At 31.3% G+C, this 15,882-nt stretch overlaps 1 protein-coding gene across 5 annotated transcripts in view; it reads left to right on the top strand.

Moving 5' to 3' along the window:
• Positions 1-15,882, top strand: part of LOC107454759 (xylosyl- and glucuronyltransferase LARGE1) — a 163,869-nt gene that overhangs the window by 83,898 nt on the left and 64,089 nt on the right. For all 5 annotated transcript variants that reach the window (XM_071179043.1, XM_043040565.2, XM_043040567.2 and 2 more), the window contains one exon: positions 847-934. The gene's annotated coding sequence lies outside the window, so the exon portion shown is untranslated. The remainder of the gene's footprint in view (positions 1-846; positions 935-15,882) is intronic.

The following is a 15,882-nucleotide window of genomic DNA, read 5'->3' as shown; positions in this document are numbered from 1 at the left end:
ATATTGTTAGGAAATGGTTTTCCTCTACTATAGGTGAAAGATATGCTTATTGGAGAGTTTAAGGGTCTTGCCTATTTGCATATAAACTGAACACCAGAAAATGCTTTGCTTCTTTAATCATGAAAAAATATTTTTTATGTTTAATCCTCCAAAATTCTGAGCAAAAGCTCTTTTGTATAACACATATTACATAGCTCTTTTGTATAATAAAATGTATAACAAATGGCCAGATTTTTGGCTACTTGGTACTTGAATTTAGCTACTCTGTGTAAAATTGTAACCAAATTGAGAATAATGGTGAGGCCACACAAACATGAAAGTTTTACGTAAAGTAAGAAAATTTTAAAATAAATGCAACAATTTAAACCATTAATCAAGCTAGAAAAAGAAAATTAAAATACTTAAAATATTCTAAAAGTTTTATATGTGGATTAATTGTATGTTAATTATTTGTATATATTGCTTATATATTATTGTATCCATGATTTGCATACTTCTATGTATGCATTAGTATAAAAATATATAAAATAATTTCATGGTTTTATTTATGTTTTAAATTGCTGCTATTCATTTTGAAATTTTCTCTCCTTATCTTCGTGGCCTGTGATTTGTAATTAATCAAATCACAATTGATTGAACAAACAATTCCTCTTTTGTGCGTCAATTCAAACAGCTGAGTATCTTTCTTATTGATATGAATTTCTATTTTGAACAATGCTCGTGGAAGTGCTTACTATCGATTTAGGCGCAAAAAAATTTAATTTTAAATTTTTAAAAATTTGCAATGGTGTTTCTTCTTATAGTTTTAAGAACTTTTTATAAAATGAATGATCTTTTTTATTGCAGGTGACCATAAATGCAAAGAACTGGAATGATTCATGTTCAAATGCTCTGAATTCTCCTACTTAAGAGTGCAACACTTTTCTTTTCAATAGTAAGTTTTTCTTTATAATTTAAGCATGTGTAACAGAGGTCTTTAGTTTCCAAATCAACATTATTTTTTTTTTATTCATACATTCATTCCCTAATGCAGAAATTGTTCATATGCACGACATATGCGCAGATCAATGTTTATGTTGAAACCAACAGTTTATGTTGAAGTCGCGATGATAATTTTATATGCTGTTAATTATTTTTTTTCATTATTTTTTTTCATTTTTTTTCATTATTTTTTTTCATTGTTATATAAAATGATATTTAACTAGGTAAGTTAATTTGTTTTTGCAATTAAATGTTCGCAAAATAGAGCAACATTCTGCAGCAGAACTTATGATTAATAAGTTTAATTGCAGAACATTGGATATAATTATGCTGCTGGACATTCATTAAATTAGTGCATGTTTAGATGTAAAAAAAAAGGAAAGAAACACTTAAAAATACAAATAAATAAATAAAAAATTTCTACGCAAACTCTATACATAACTCAGATTGTAGTTTCATAACTGCGCTACAGAATCTCTCTATTTTACCAATGCAATCTCTCTAATTTGTTTGCCAATCTCTCTTGCAGAATCTCTCTATTTCATCAATGAAATCCTTCTAGTTTGTGTGTCCAATCTCTCTTGTAGAATCTCTCTATTTCATCAATGCAAGCTTTCTGGTTTGTTTGTCCAATCTCTTTATATCATAAATGCAAGCTTTCTCTTTATCTGTCTAATATAACTAAAAAGAATCTTTCTATTTCATCTATGCAAGTTTTCTAGTTTGATTGTCCGGTCTCTCTATTTCATCAATGCAATCTTTTTAGTTCGTCTGCCCAATCTCTTTTGCGGAATCTTTCTACTTCATCAATGTAAGCTTTCTAGTTTGTTTGTACTATCTCTCTTGCAGAATCTCTCTATTTCATCAATGTATTCTAGTTTGTCTGCCTAATCTCTCTAGCAGAATCTCTCTATTTCATCAATGAAATCTTTCTAGTTTGTGTGTCCAATCTCTCTTGTAGAATCTCTCTATTTCATCAATGCAAGCTTTCTGGTTTGTTTATCCAATCTCTTTATATCATCAATGCAAGTTTTCTAGTTTGATTGTCCAGTCTCTCTATTTCATCAATGCAATCTTTTTAGTTCGTCTGCCCAATCTCTTTTGCGGAATCTTTCTACTTCATCAATGTAATCTTTCTAGTTTGTTTGTACTATCTCTCTTGCAGAATCTCTCTATTTCATCAATGCAAGCTTTCTGGTTTGTTTGTCCAATCTCTTTATATCATCAATGTAAGCTTTCTGTTTACCTGTCCAATATAACTTAAAAGAATCTTTCTATTTCATCAATGCAAGTTTTCTAGTTTGATTGTCCAGTCGCTCTATTTCATCAATGCAATCTTTTTAGTTCGTCTGCCTAATCTCTTTTGCGAAATCTTTCTACTTCATCAATGTAAGCTTTCTAGTTTGTTTGTTCTATCTCTCTTGCAGAATCTCACTATTTCATCAATGCAATATTTTAGTTTGTCTGCCCAATTTTTCTCTTGCAGAATCTCCCTATTTCATCGATGCAAGCTTTCTAGTTTGTTTGTCTAATCTGTCATATAAGATCTCCCTATTTCATCAATGTAATTCCGGCGGTTTTTATTTCTTTTAAAATCTACATAGCATTTTATCCACATCATACAAGAATTTCGTCGTAATTTTATCAGCGCCATTTTATTTCAGCCACAAAACTTTTCATTAATGCAGTTATTTTTATCTTAGAGTAATTTTATCAGCGTTTTTTATATTTTCTGAGAACATTCAAAATTTTATCTGTTGTAATTGGCAAAATCAACAGGGTAATTTATTTTTGCTAACTGACTCTCAGATACTGGTTGCACGTACCTCACACTGATTTAAGCTACAATACTGAGACTTGTCTAGGGTACAACAAGGATACATTTTTTATTTTCAATTTTGTTAGACCTAATTAAAAAATTGGTATTTTATCTCGCAGAGAATAACATTCTGGTACTGAAATATACAATAGTTCTGTTACCAATTGATATAGGATTATATTTTCCAATGAAAGAGATTGAAAATTGATAATGAAATTTTTAAAACAATTACTTGACATGTTTGGAAAGGGTCGCCTGCACAAAAGATAGTATTTGTTGTTCCAGGTATTAACTATAGATATGTATTAACTATAGACTTCTATCTTTGGATGGCACAAACATCAAAATTGACCCTTGGTATCTGGGGTCCGAGTTAAAACACTCTCCCTTTCGACTTATTACTTTGGTCATTTTCAGAAAAGTGAAAATTTTATAAGAACGGTTTTCTATCCACTGTACCTGATATTTTGTATTTGCTGTACGTGTTCTACTGTGCTTTTCTCGTTTACCACACTGTAGTGATGTTTGTTTAGATATAAATAGGTGAGCCTACTTTTTTAAAGGCACCTTCTTTAGGGGTCAGGGAACTGGCCTTGCATCAAGAAAGGTTCTGGGTTCGAATCCCGGGCAAGGCATAGATGCTCTTTCCTTCTCTGTACTATCTGTCCTTACTGTGGGAGCAACTTTGGCCTACCTAATAGGGTGTCCATGAAAGAGTGGCCAGTAAATTTGCCCTTTAGATGTCTGTATGACGAAAGTTCATTCTCTAGGTGGGCATTGGAAGGAGAAAAAAACTTCTTTAAAGGCTTTTAATTGATTAAAAGTAATAAGTGTTTTTTTTTCTAGGAACATTCCAAAACATCTCCCCTAGCACTCCTAAAAACCTGAAGCCGTTTCCTGCTTCTGATTTAGGTGCCCACTTTTTCCTTTTCGGTTTGCTTTCCACCCGTAATGACCCCCATAAATATTTTTTCCACTTCCGCAAAACCTTCTCAAAAAGGAACAAAAAAAAGCGAACTCTTTATTTGGTGTTCGTTGTCGAGGGGGCTTGATTAGAAAAGGCTGTCTAAACTTTTTCTTTCTTTTTCTCATTGTATCGAGTTTTTGTTAAAATGGAGAAGCGTTACTCTTGCTCAAAACTTTTTTTTTTTTTTTCAGAATAGCTTCGATGTTATCTTTTTCTCTGTTGTAACCGCTTCTGCTTTATACCGAATTATTGATTTTTGTTATTTTTCTTCGTAGGATTTAAAGGGTTTTGTGCTGTTAAGTTGAAAATGAGTTTGTGAGATATAAGAAAGAAAGTGAAAGCTCTTTCTTTTTCTTTTTTTTTCTTTTATCAGGAAATCAAAGTTCCATAATACGCTTTTAATGCGGAAATTAAATTATTAAATTCAATCAGTCTGAAAACTCCATTGAGTATCTTCGAATGGATTTATTTTTATTTTGAATTTAAAACCGAATTAAGCATTGGATATCATTTAATAGCAATATAGGATCGATATCTTTTTAAAAATGTATGGTTTTTCAATTCCTACTATTAGTTTTCACACTCTCAATATATATATATATATATATATATATATATATANTTGTTTTTCTAAAAAATACTATCTAAGCTTAATAAGAATTGTGTAAAGTATTTTTTCAATTCCTACTATTAGTTCACACTCTCCCTATATCTTGTTAACATTTTCAATCGTTCATAAAATACCTTTTATCCATCCACTCAACTTCAAATACTTGTAGTGGATAATTGTAGTGGATGTCACTTGATGTTAATACAGTTTTATTCAGATATTAATTCATTCATTAAATTTAATTCATTAATTTTAGTTTTTTAGGGGAGAAAAAAATATCTCTTACCTAAAATATTTAACAGGATATAGAAAGGAAAATTGCAAGGAAATTCGCTTTCTATTTTGCCATTTAATATTGTGATTCTACATATATATATATTAATTGTAATTATTGAATAAAAAGTAACTAAAATAAAACTTTTCTTTGTTGACCTTAGTAGGAATTGACTTAAAAAATAAATAAAAAACTATATCTTGTTTATGTATTTAATCATTGTAATTCTATAGTAGGGAACTATATTTGACTATATTTTTGAGGAGTGGACCACAAAATACAGAGACAGGGGCTGTTGTAATTATAAATATGCGAGAAAATACTTGGAATCTGTAATGTGAATAAGTTACAAATCTATAATTAATCTTTTGCTCCTGTGCAGATAATAAAAAATAATTATTACGTATAAATTTAACCAATATTACTTACTAGATTATAAAAGCAAATTATGGTACATTTGTGTAAGTACAAAAAAAGATAATTAAATTTCGATTCATCCTAAGAGTTACTACTAAAAACTTTCACTTTTATTCATAGAACAACATTTGTTACTAAAAGAGTGTCAAATGAATGTGATGACTGCTGCTAGAATTTTGAAATTATTATTTATTTATTTTTTAATTCATCTAATCTACTTGTGTAATTTACTTTTTTTTCTCTTTTAGTTTATTTACTATTATTTACTCTTTTAGTTTATTGCTTTCACTGCAACCTCTGAACCCATTGCATAAATAGAACTTTCATAATGAAACTGAAATTATCACATTCCGATACTTTGAGAAAGGCAGTAAACCAGATCAATAACTTTCTGTTAATTTTTTTTTTAATTTTTATTAATGTTATTAATATTTTTGACAGTTCAGGGGACAAGTTAAAAGTCTTTGAGGTCCACTTTTGCCCCCATTGATTGTGCATCCTTGTGTCAAGAGCATGTACGTTAAAAGTTCCGAAGGGAGAGAGGCGTCCCGGTTCGAACCGCAGGAATGACTGTTCGATACGAATTCCGCATCCGACACGCACCCACAATGCTGACGCGAAATATCCTCAGTGGTAATCGGATCATGAGTTAGAGTGCCCTTGTCGTCAACCGTGTGAGGTTTTCCTCTTATGTAACGCAAATGCGATTAAGTTTCATCAAAAAACCTTCCACAAAGGCAAATTTCTACCAATACTTGATCCAGGAGTTCCTTTTTCTTCTGGATTGCGTTCAAAATGGCAAGACTATGGAGATGAACATTGGTAGTCGTAAACTCGAAATTGGATTAATTCTTCAACAACGGTTATAAAAAAAAATTGATAATAATAATAATAAAAAAAAACGTTGAACTCTTCCTTTGGAAAAACTTAGTCAAAAGTTTAATTATAGTTTTTACAGAAGCTTACAATTGTTTCTCTACATATTTTTAATTAATACAAGCAAAGTTCTTAAACTTATCATTTCAAGTCTGTCTGTGATTAATTGCTTTCGTTTTCATAAAAAGATATCAAAGAATTTCGCTTTCCAAAATTATAATTTAAAACAATCACACCTTTCCGCTATGATCAAGAATGCGTAACGCATCCCAAATTGTTCTAATTAAATGTAACATAATTTTCCAGAATTCTTTCAACCCATGCACTCCTGGAAAAGAACAAAGTCGCATCTTCTTCGCCCACACCCAGGAGAAGTAGACTTTTCTCAATGAATCCCTTAATCCTTAAGCAATCAACCCTCTTTGCGTTAGAACAAGTAGGGGGTGGAGAAACGAAATTCTAATCGTTCCAAATAAATCCTTGGATTCCACGCAAGCGATATCTTAATGAACAACCTGGAGAGACAGAACAAGAATAAAAGATAGAATGAAAAGAACATGAACAGTGACATTGTTTGTGAGAAGGCATCGCTTCGGAGTAAAACACAGCTTATTCTTTTAAGCATCCACATAAATCTCAATTACTGGTACCTAATCCCTTAAGCGCCATCCTTCGGCGAAATGAACAGTTACATTTTTAACGTTTTCCGATTCCGGAATTTTTATTTTAGTGCGATTATTATTTTCTGGGGATGGAGACAAATATACACGTGTCATTTCATTTTTAAACAGAAAGAGGAGGAAGAGAAAAAAAAGGAGGGTGTAGCAGGAAAAAAAAAATGCAAATCGATCTGGCGGCGATATAATCGCATTTCTTATCTAGACACCCGTAATAAGATGTGACATTACAGATGCAGGAATATCTTCTAATCTCCCCCACCCTCCTTATTTTTTTATCCGGGCAACTGTCACCTTTTATGTAATCATTATTTCCTTAGAAAAGAATAAGGAAGGAGAAAAAAAAACGTTTTGGAGAGGTTATTTTATTTCATAAAGACTTTCTTTAAGGATAAATATTTGGCTATTTTTTTAAGAAAAGAAACTTTTTGGCGTTAAAAAAAATTGTAAATGGTTTTTTTGACGGTTAGATCGTTACGGCGTTTATGGAGGTAATACTCCTATAATAATTATAATAGATTGTAAATCGTAAACTTAATCTGTTGGTGCTTAGGAAAAGTTGTATAAAGAATATAAATAGCTTGCGATTAAGAATTATAAATTCTTATGTTAAATATGATGTCAAATATTTCAAGAAAAATACTTTGAGCATCACTTAAAAAAAAAAATTTCTACTCAATAATTAAATGTTTGAATAAAAAGAACTTCGTGAACTTTAAGTACATCTGCTCAAAACTTTTATATACATTCATGTCCTTAAATAAGAGATAATGAGAGTTTGCCTAATGAATGTTAAAAAGCAAAATTAAACGTGACAAACTTATAAAAGTAGACATCATTTTCCCCCCTGCAAATCAAAACAAAAGGATGGTACGTCTATGATAGTATTAACAAAACTACGGCTCCCTGAAATATTTGGAAACGATGTCTCCCTTATAGAATTTTAGCAATATATAGTTGATATGATAGTTAATAAAGTGTGTATATTTCCCATAATCAGCAATATTGTCTGAACAACGTCCAGTCATACTAGTTATCAAATTATCTGCTGATTTTAGAAAATACTGCACCATTCAACAAATAACGCCCTCCGAAGTTCTGGTATGCATGTAGGACATGGTTGTCCGGGTACGAATCTTTGGCTGAACATGTCCACTCATGCTCGATTGAATTCAAATCGGGTGAGGACGCTGGTTGTTCCAAACAGGGGGCACCCTCATATCAAAGGCAATCCCTTACGATGTTTGCGCAGTGACGGCACGTGTTGTCATCTATAAATACAAATTCTGCTCCCATGATACCCATAAACAGGCACACATGTGTTGTTCTAAAAAGGTGTCTCGATAATTTTGGGACATCGTGGTTCGAATTTGAACATGCATATATGTTCGGGAAACCAGAAAAAATCCATCCCAAATGAGCAGTCATACACTACAGTAAAATCCTTGTTCAATGACATTGTCTTAGTGGTAAAGGGACTCTGACGTGAATGAGACTGCAGGCTATCGAACACCACTCACGACTTCTGTGTTATGTGTCCAGATGAAACAACAGTGAGCTTACCTGAGTGGAGCACATCGGTCAGGCTTGCGAGCATACGGGCCATACTGATCCAACCATTTATACACAGTATGCCTCGAAACTGTGATACCCGTATCTGACAACTGCTGGCAGGACAGGCCTGATGTTGGTATTTATTGTCTGTTACTGGTCATCTCTCAGCGTTGTAACTCGTGGACGACCCGTGCTTAAACGTCTGCTGCTGTTTCTGTTCTCTTGGAACCGTTGCCAAAACTTACATTCTGCAATTACGAGTTTTACCGAGCAGCTGCCATTAGAGTACGTTCACATTCTAAGCGGCTGGTTATTCTACCTCGGAATAAATCGTCTACATACATCCTCTGTGTTATAACTATTCGGATGCGACTTGCAAACTACACTCACTGCCACAATTCTTTCTCTCAGTTTCTATTCATTGTGACGGACTGTCATTGCCATCTGGTGTAACTTGTAACACAAGCATGTTATTCCTGAAGATATGTGTGATAATCCTCCAGATGAAATTCTTACTTTCGAGTACGATTTCCGTGTGATTCTGAATTATCCTTTATTTTTGGACTTGGGTTTAATTTTAGAGAACCTACTCAATGTTCTCGTTCTTGATGATAACTTGTTCTTGTCCGTAAACACATTTCATTAAAAGAAGGAGGCGTATGAAAGTTATAAAATTCTAATGAATGTTGAATTCTTAATTTGCATGAATATCATCACTCAAACTTTTTCATTGAAAATAGAGTAGCGCATGAAAAATAATCGACAAAAAGGGAACGACCAGACATGAGGTGGTAGAATCCGTTTCAAACTGAAACCTTATTGAGGGAGAAAGGACCTTGTAGGGCTCATTTAGAAAATGGAATACTCACCGTAAACTATTATTCTACCTAGTGTAACTGATATTCTTTGTAGCGTTATAGTATACCTGACATACTTGTAGTTAAATGCATCAGTGCAATGAATTGATTTTTCAAAAGTAAATATATTTCTCGCCAATGAATTGTTTCTCTGTTGTAAAAGCTTAGTGTTAAATCAGATTGTTTTTCAGCCGGAAAAGTCCGCACATGGTGTGGACCGCGGTGCGAAGGCCGGGTGTTAATATACACCATATGCTCTCCGATCTCAATTGTAGTGCACGTGATCATCATTAAGGATTTTAAAGCTATCGCCAATAGCTCATTAGCGCTATTTTAAAAACTACATAAAATCAAGTTCCGTTTGGGTAATTAGAGCATTTTTCCATTTATTTCATAGAGCACTTTATTCTTGCTTTTAATATCTTCTACACAAAATAATACATAAATAATTTTTTTTCCCATTTATTTGTTTAGAAATGACGCAATATACATTTTGCGAGCGAAACAAATCTGGATGAGGCTACATTGGAAAAAAATCACAAATATTTTCCCAAACTGTGCAATAACAATTTACGTATTCTATGTATTTTTTTTTTTCCTTCAAGAAATAGGAAGAAGAAGGAAAAAAATTTTTGTTATGGGGAATATTTCTATTTCTTATTTTTCCCCCTTCCAACTCTTTAGCGGGAGAAGAAAAAAAAATAATAATTCTCTGATGGAAATAGCACCCATATATTTTTTCAGGAAGTTATCCCTCCGATTTTGAGAATTGGTTTAGAAAAGTACGCAATCTTTCAAAAGTTTCGTTTTTTATAAAAGATCTTGGCGACATTTCTACGCGTTTACTCATAAAAATCCAACGATCCGATTTAGACGAGAAAAGTAAAATGGGTGCTGAACGAAAAATGTATTATTCGGAAGTTTATAGAACTATGAAAATAACACCCCAATTCAGTTTCAATTTGAAATAAAAGTCGATTTCGGATTATTTGCTGACTATAGATGAAAACTGAGTGTTTATTGTCAAACAATTTCATAGGTTTTCCATTATTTTCGGTATAACAAGTCTGCTTGATGCAGCTTACGTTGCTGTTATGTTAAAACCTTTTAAACATTTAAACTTCGATGTATTTTTTTATTTTAAAAAAAAATAGTGATTTCTTTCAATTCCACTTGAGTTTAACTCTTTAAAGACTCTTAAAACAAATAAAATATGTTCAGTACATCTAAATACTGTTTTTCAACACTGTTTTTCGAAACCTAAAAAATATAATAGATAGATAGTCTAATTAATTATATTATATTCCTTCTAAAGAAAATATTCTTATTCTTCATAATTTTTAAAATTTGTAAAGTTTGACTTCATACATTGCTCATGTATGCCTTTATACTTTTTAATACACATGTGACATCCTTCTTTTTTATGTGACTTCAAAATTTTTTACATTTTTGACTCTCCGTCCTTTTTTTAACATATGTAAGACTTTTATTGAATACTGATAACTATGCAATGCATTCTCCATACCTTTTAATTCGTGTATAATTTTATATTTCCTTGCATGCGTATCTTTTTTAACTTCATACTTTTAAGCTTGAAATTAACGTTTGTAACTCATTTAAGATTTCGTGCTTTTTAGCGCATGTAAGACTTTTCTTTAATGCTGATAAATATGCAATGCATTCTCCATACTTTTTTACTCGTGTATAATTTCCTGCTTCCTTACACGCGCAGCATTTTTAATCTCATACTTTTAAGCATGAAATTAACGTTTAATTAACGGGAAATTAACCCCGTTTCAGATTTAAGAGAACTATTTCTGTGTGAATTAAAGGCTGCCATATGCAATGCTGACCCCCCCCCTCCGTCACCTGATGCCATTGTTTTTTTTTTTTTTTTTTTTTTTTTTTTTTCATTTTTGAAAAAACACATAATTAGAGAGTGATCGCTTATGAATTTTTTTTTCTTTTGTCAATTGTTTTAATATTTATTTATATTTAAAAGAAACTTTTAGCTATTCTGTCTCGAATTAATTGTACTTAATTGTATTATGTTAATAGAAACTAAGACTTTCGAATAATATAGCACAGACTCTAAGTTTTTCTTTGAGCTATATTATTAGAAACTAAAACTTTTCATTAATATAGCTCAAGGAAAAAAAATTAAAAAATCTATTGCATCAAAAGTTTAAGCATAAATTCAAACCAAATAATTCTTTCTTTTAAAATATAATGTTTAAAAAAAGAAAAAATTTGAACCTGTCAGCATTTCCTAACAGTTTTCCTTCAAAACTGGAGAAATGAGTTATTCGATTTGTTCTTCTCATTTCTCTATCGTTCGTAAATATTTTCATATTTCAATTTACTTTCTTCTCTCTCTTCTTTGGTGGGTGAATCAATCTAAACGGTTCTCTTGTTTCAATGTTTGTCATCTGCAATTAACTCTTTTATCTTTCCGCCGATGTGGTTATCTACATGAAACGTGAAAGCGGAAGGGGCCGTTTAGTTCTCCCCCCCCCCCAACCTTTGATTGGGGACAGGAGTAGAAATTGCGGCAATCAGTTTTATTGCTGCGTATAAATTCTGTGCCCGATTCTTTGTGCCAAGAATGAACCCAATTCTATGAGTATCCCCAATACCGTAGGGCTATTGCATCATTCATTTTTTCCGACAATCATTATCAGTGGAAGAAATATATTATATCCATTTCAACAAAAGCAGTGTTCAAAAAATTAAATTCGAGATGATTGTCAGTCATAAATCAATAGATCTCATTTTAAAGAAGTGTTTAATGTATTTTCATTCGATTGTTATCACACTTAAGGTGATATTTTCTTAAACTTTTCTATTTATTTATTTTTGCTTTCCTAAAGTTCTTAAATAAGGTGTTTAGAGGACTCCATACCACGGGAGAAAATCTTCATGACGAATTCTGTTTTATCGGATTTGAACAGGCCAAACTTGACTCAACAGTACGGTTGCAAGTACGGAGTACGGAGCCTTCGAAAAACAACCTTAAAAGTCTCCCCTCCACATTCGCGTTATGTATTGAAGCAATGATAAATAAAGAAAATTCTCTACGAATTGGCCTCATCAACTAAAGGCTTCATACTCGTTGCCACCTAAAAAGTGGAAAAGAAAGGAATTCCAAAATATAATTCGTGTATGTGTCTCATCGCCCTAGAGTATCTGCAACGTTGTACAAAGAACTACTTATATATGAGACCTCCTTAATATTTAAATTTAGGTAAGGGTTGAATGCAGCAAAACAACTTTAATAAAGCTCAAATAAAGAAACAAAAACGGGGTTTTATTCACGTTGTTTTGCTTTGTTCTTTCGTTATACAAAAGTATACCTATTCTTATTTGATAACAGATATTCTCAATTAACACTAAAATTTAATTGAGTAAAGCCATTTAAAATTTAATCCCTAAACACTTTATTCAAAGCATATAGCATAAAAATATTTTTTATGAAAAAGAAAAAATGAGTTTTTTCTTTCATAATGATGAATACTGCATAAAATTATATAAGACCATTCTTCTTTTTTTTAAAAGAAAAACGAATTTTTACTCTTCCCGAAATCTTTTCCGATTTCATTTTACGACGTTTAATCTTGGCGAAATTTATATTTGATTTGTGAACAATATTTTACAAACTATCAAGTAGGGTTCCTAAATAATTACATGTGGATAGTTGAACCTTATGACAGGTTTAATTAATTTCATTTCCAATTTTATTTCTACTCTCCCAATATGGCATATCAAAAACTCATTACAGAAATTCTGATAAAAATTCCACTCTCTCAGAATGTTCATTACTCGCTATTGAAACTTCGATTATTAAAAAGTAGGAAAAAAATACTTCTTTCCGGAAGGTTTTCTATTTAAATATATCGGCCAGGCACTTTATACTAATGTCCCTGTATATATTGTGCCGGTTTAATCGGGCGTCTTTTATCGGCTCTTCGGATCACTCAGTTGGGTAACCGATGAGACGAGAAAACTCGTTAAAGAAAAACCCGTTCGAAAACTTCCGTACTGTACATGTTTTTAATTGCCTCGCACCTAATTAATGGCAGTGGAAAAAGTTTGCCGAAACGAAAAAAAACGAGAAGATACCGTCAAAAAAGTGTTGGCAGTTTAAATGAATAAAGTTAAGCGAACCGTTTCCTCGTATTGTTATACCGCTAGAAACCTTTTTCTCTGGAAATAAGCTTAACCAGGATTTCGAGCAGATTTTGTTTTCATTCCACTTTGACGGCACTGATAATGATCAGATTAAACGAACATACTTTTTCTCTTTTTAGTTATAAAAGTTTTTTTTTTCCCTAGGGTTTAAATCTTTCCAATCGTCTTTCAACTGTACTTAACGAACTGATGGTTTTGTATTGTGAATTTGTTTTGACTTTATAAAGTTGTTTCAGTTAATGTCTTTTTTTAATAGATGCCATTGCATACAATTGGTATTCCTAATGAATTATACAAATATAGTTTACATTGTAAACGTTTAGTACCATTTGAGGCCTTTCCAATAGAGGCGGTAATAAAGAATTTGATGTGTTGAAGATGAAAGGGATTGTTGGTTTGTTTTGTTTTAGTGGATGCTGAAAATTCCCATAATTGACTTGAAAAATGCTTCTGAGTTGGTTATTAAAAAAAATCTGCACTTAGATGTTTTCTCCAATCTAACCTAAATCTATCAAAAGAAAAAATGCTCCTCTTGATTGTATTACCATAACAAGCGGAAAAGCAAAACTGGGTAATCGTGGCCGAAATCCTACGAAATTCAAATTGATACTAAACTAGTGCACTATATATCGCCAAGTATAAAATCATCACCTCAAACAATAAGCCTTTTTCCCCCACCGCCTCAACTTAGAAAGCCTGAATCAGGACTTCATTATTGTAAATGTATTAATTACTACTATTAAGGAAATAAGTCGCGTGTGTGGTTAAGGTTAAGTTGCAATATCAAAGCTAAGTTGTGGTATTATTATCATCAACTATAGTCGATCCCTCCCATAAGATAAAGTTTGTAATTTGCCTAAAAAAATTGATTCATACTTTTTAAATACAATTAATTACTTTCACAGTTGGGAAAAAAAGAATAATAAATCTTTCTTTTTACTCTATTCAATTTCATGCATTATTTTTAATTGTATTTTTTCCCTTTATTTGCAAAAAAAAATTAAAATTAAAATCGTAATTTTTAAATGAAATTACAAAATAAATGTAAATGTTGCAGCTGGGAAAAAAAATGAGAAATATGTATTTATTTTACATAATAAAATTTCATGAATGTTTTTCTATTATTATTTTTAATTTAAATTAAAAAAATTTTGAATTGAATTACAAAAATGAATTTTGAATTGAATTACAAAAATGAATTTTGAATTGAATTGAATTAAAAAAAATTTTACTTTTCAATTCTTACATAAATGTACAAAATAAATGTCTCCGCTATGAGTGAAAAAAACGAACCCTTTCTTTCACACACACAATACTGTTTATATAATTATAAATTAAATTATTTTTTTTTAATTGGCTGTAAAAAATACTGCAATTGTGGGGGAAGCGAAATACATTTTCTAACTATTTTGACAAATTCTGCTCAAATTACGAATTTTTTCTATAATTGTTATCAAAAAAATTAAATTTAATGAAAACGAAAACAAATGTCGCTGTTGTGGAAAAAGAAAGATACAAATCTTTCTTATCGCCCTTTTTATATCATGAATTATTTTCAGTTGCAATTTTTTTTTTAATTGCTAAGAAGAAAATAATTCTTTATTTTTAAATGAAGTTACGAGATAAATGTCGCACTTGTAAAATAAATAAATATTTCATATTACATTGTAATTTTTATGAAAATTATTTTTTTTTAAAAATTTGAATTAAAACATTTAACTGACAATTTTTAGATAAAATTACAAAATAAATGTCCCAGTTTTGAGAAGGGGGAAAAAAGAGAAATAAATCTTAGTAATTTCATAAATTCTTTTCAATTTGGCCTCTAGCGTAAATCTTGCAGCTATTTAAACTCAGTCATTCTATTAAACATTAAAAGGAGTGAATTATGATTCGCAAGGAATGCAGTCGCGTCATTTTCACTTTTCTCTTGGCGTCTTGTTCCTGCAAAATAAATTGAAATGGCGAGCCTTGATTATTTAAAGCTAAATCATCGCCATCGTCACTTTAAATAACTACTCAGCCTCGACGAAAATAAGGTCGCCGATTGGGCTTATTTATTAAATGGCATTTTAATGCACAAACATGATATTAATTGGGAAGCTCATTTTCAGAAGTCAGCTCTTTTAGAAATAGCAAATAAATGAATTTGTTCTATGAACAATTCGAATTAATTGCGCCGTTAATTTGGTGAAAAATGAGCCGAGTGTAACAGCCGGTTTGTTGGCTATCAATTAGTAAAATGAGTGGGATAATTGGCTGAAGAACGGACAAAAAGTGTAAATTGAAATTTCCTTTTAGAAAATTATTTATTTGCGAGCCACTATGAGTTTCCGTCATTTCATCACAGAGAATTTTAGATCGTATGAAAATAAGCATGGAATTTTACCTGATATAAAATTGGGCAAGCGAGGTGAGTAAATCGTGGCTTTTGTTTAGGGTCGATTCAGCAGCCTATCAGGTTTAATACACAAGCGTGACTTCGCTTGTAGGTATCCAATTAAATTTGAGCCGAAAATTAATTCTGTGTTATAATAAACCAAGTCTATTAGCTGTAACGTTAACACACCATGCACAATTGCGTGATCAAACCCAAGCCTCTGAATTCAGCTGTATTCTTCTTTTCGAGTTGCAAGTACCCAATTGTTGTTTCTATAAAGTA

Source organism: Parasteatoda tepidariorum, chromosome 3 (assembly GCF_043381705.1).
Source record: "Parasteatoda tepidariorum isolate YZ-2023 chromosome 3, CAS_Ptep_4.0, whole genome shotgun sequence".
NCBI lineage: Eukaryota > Metazoa > Arthropoda > Arachnida > Araneae > Theridiidae > Parasteatoda > Parasteatoda tepidariorum.
This window is presented reverse-complemented; position numbering and strand designations above follow the sequence as displayed.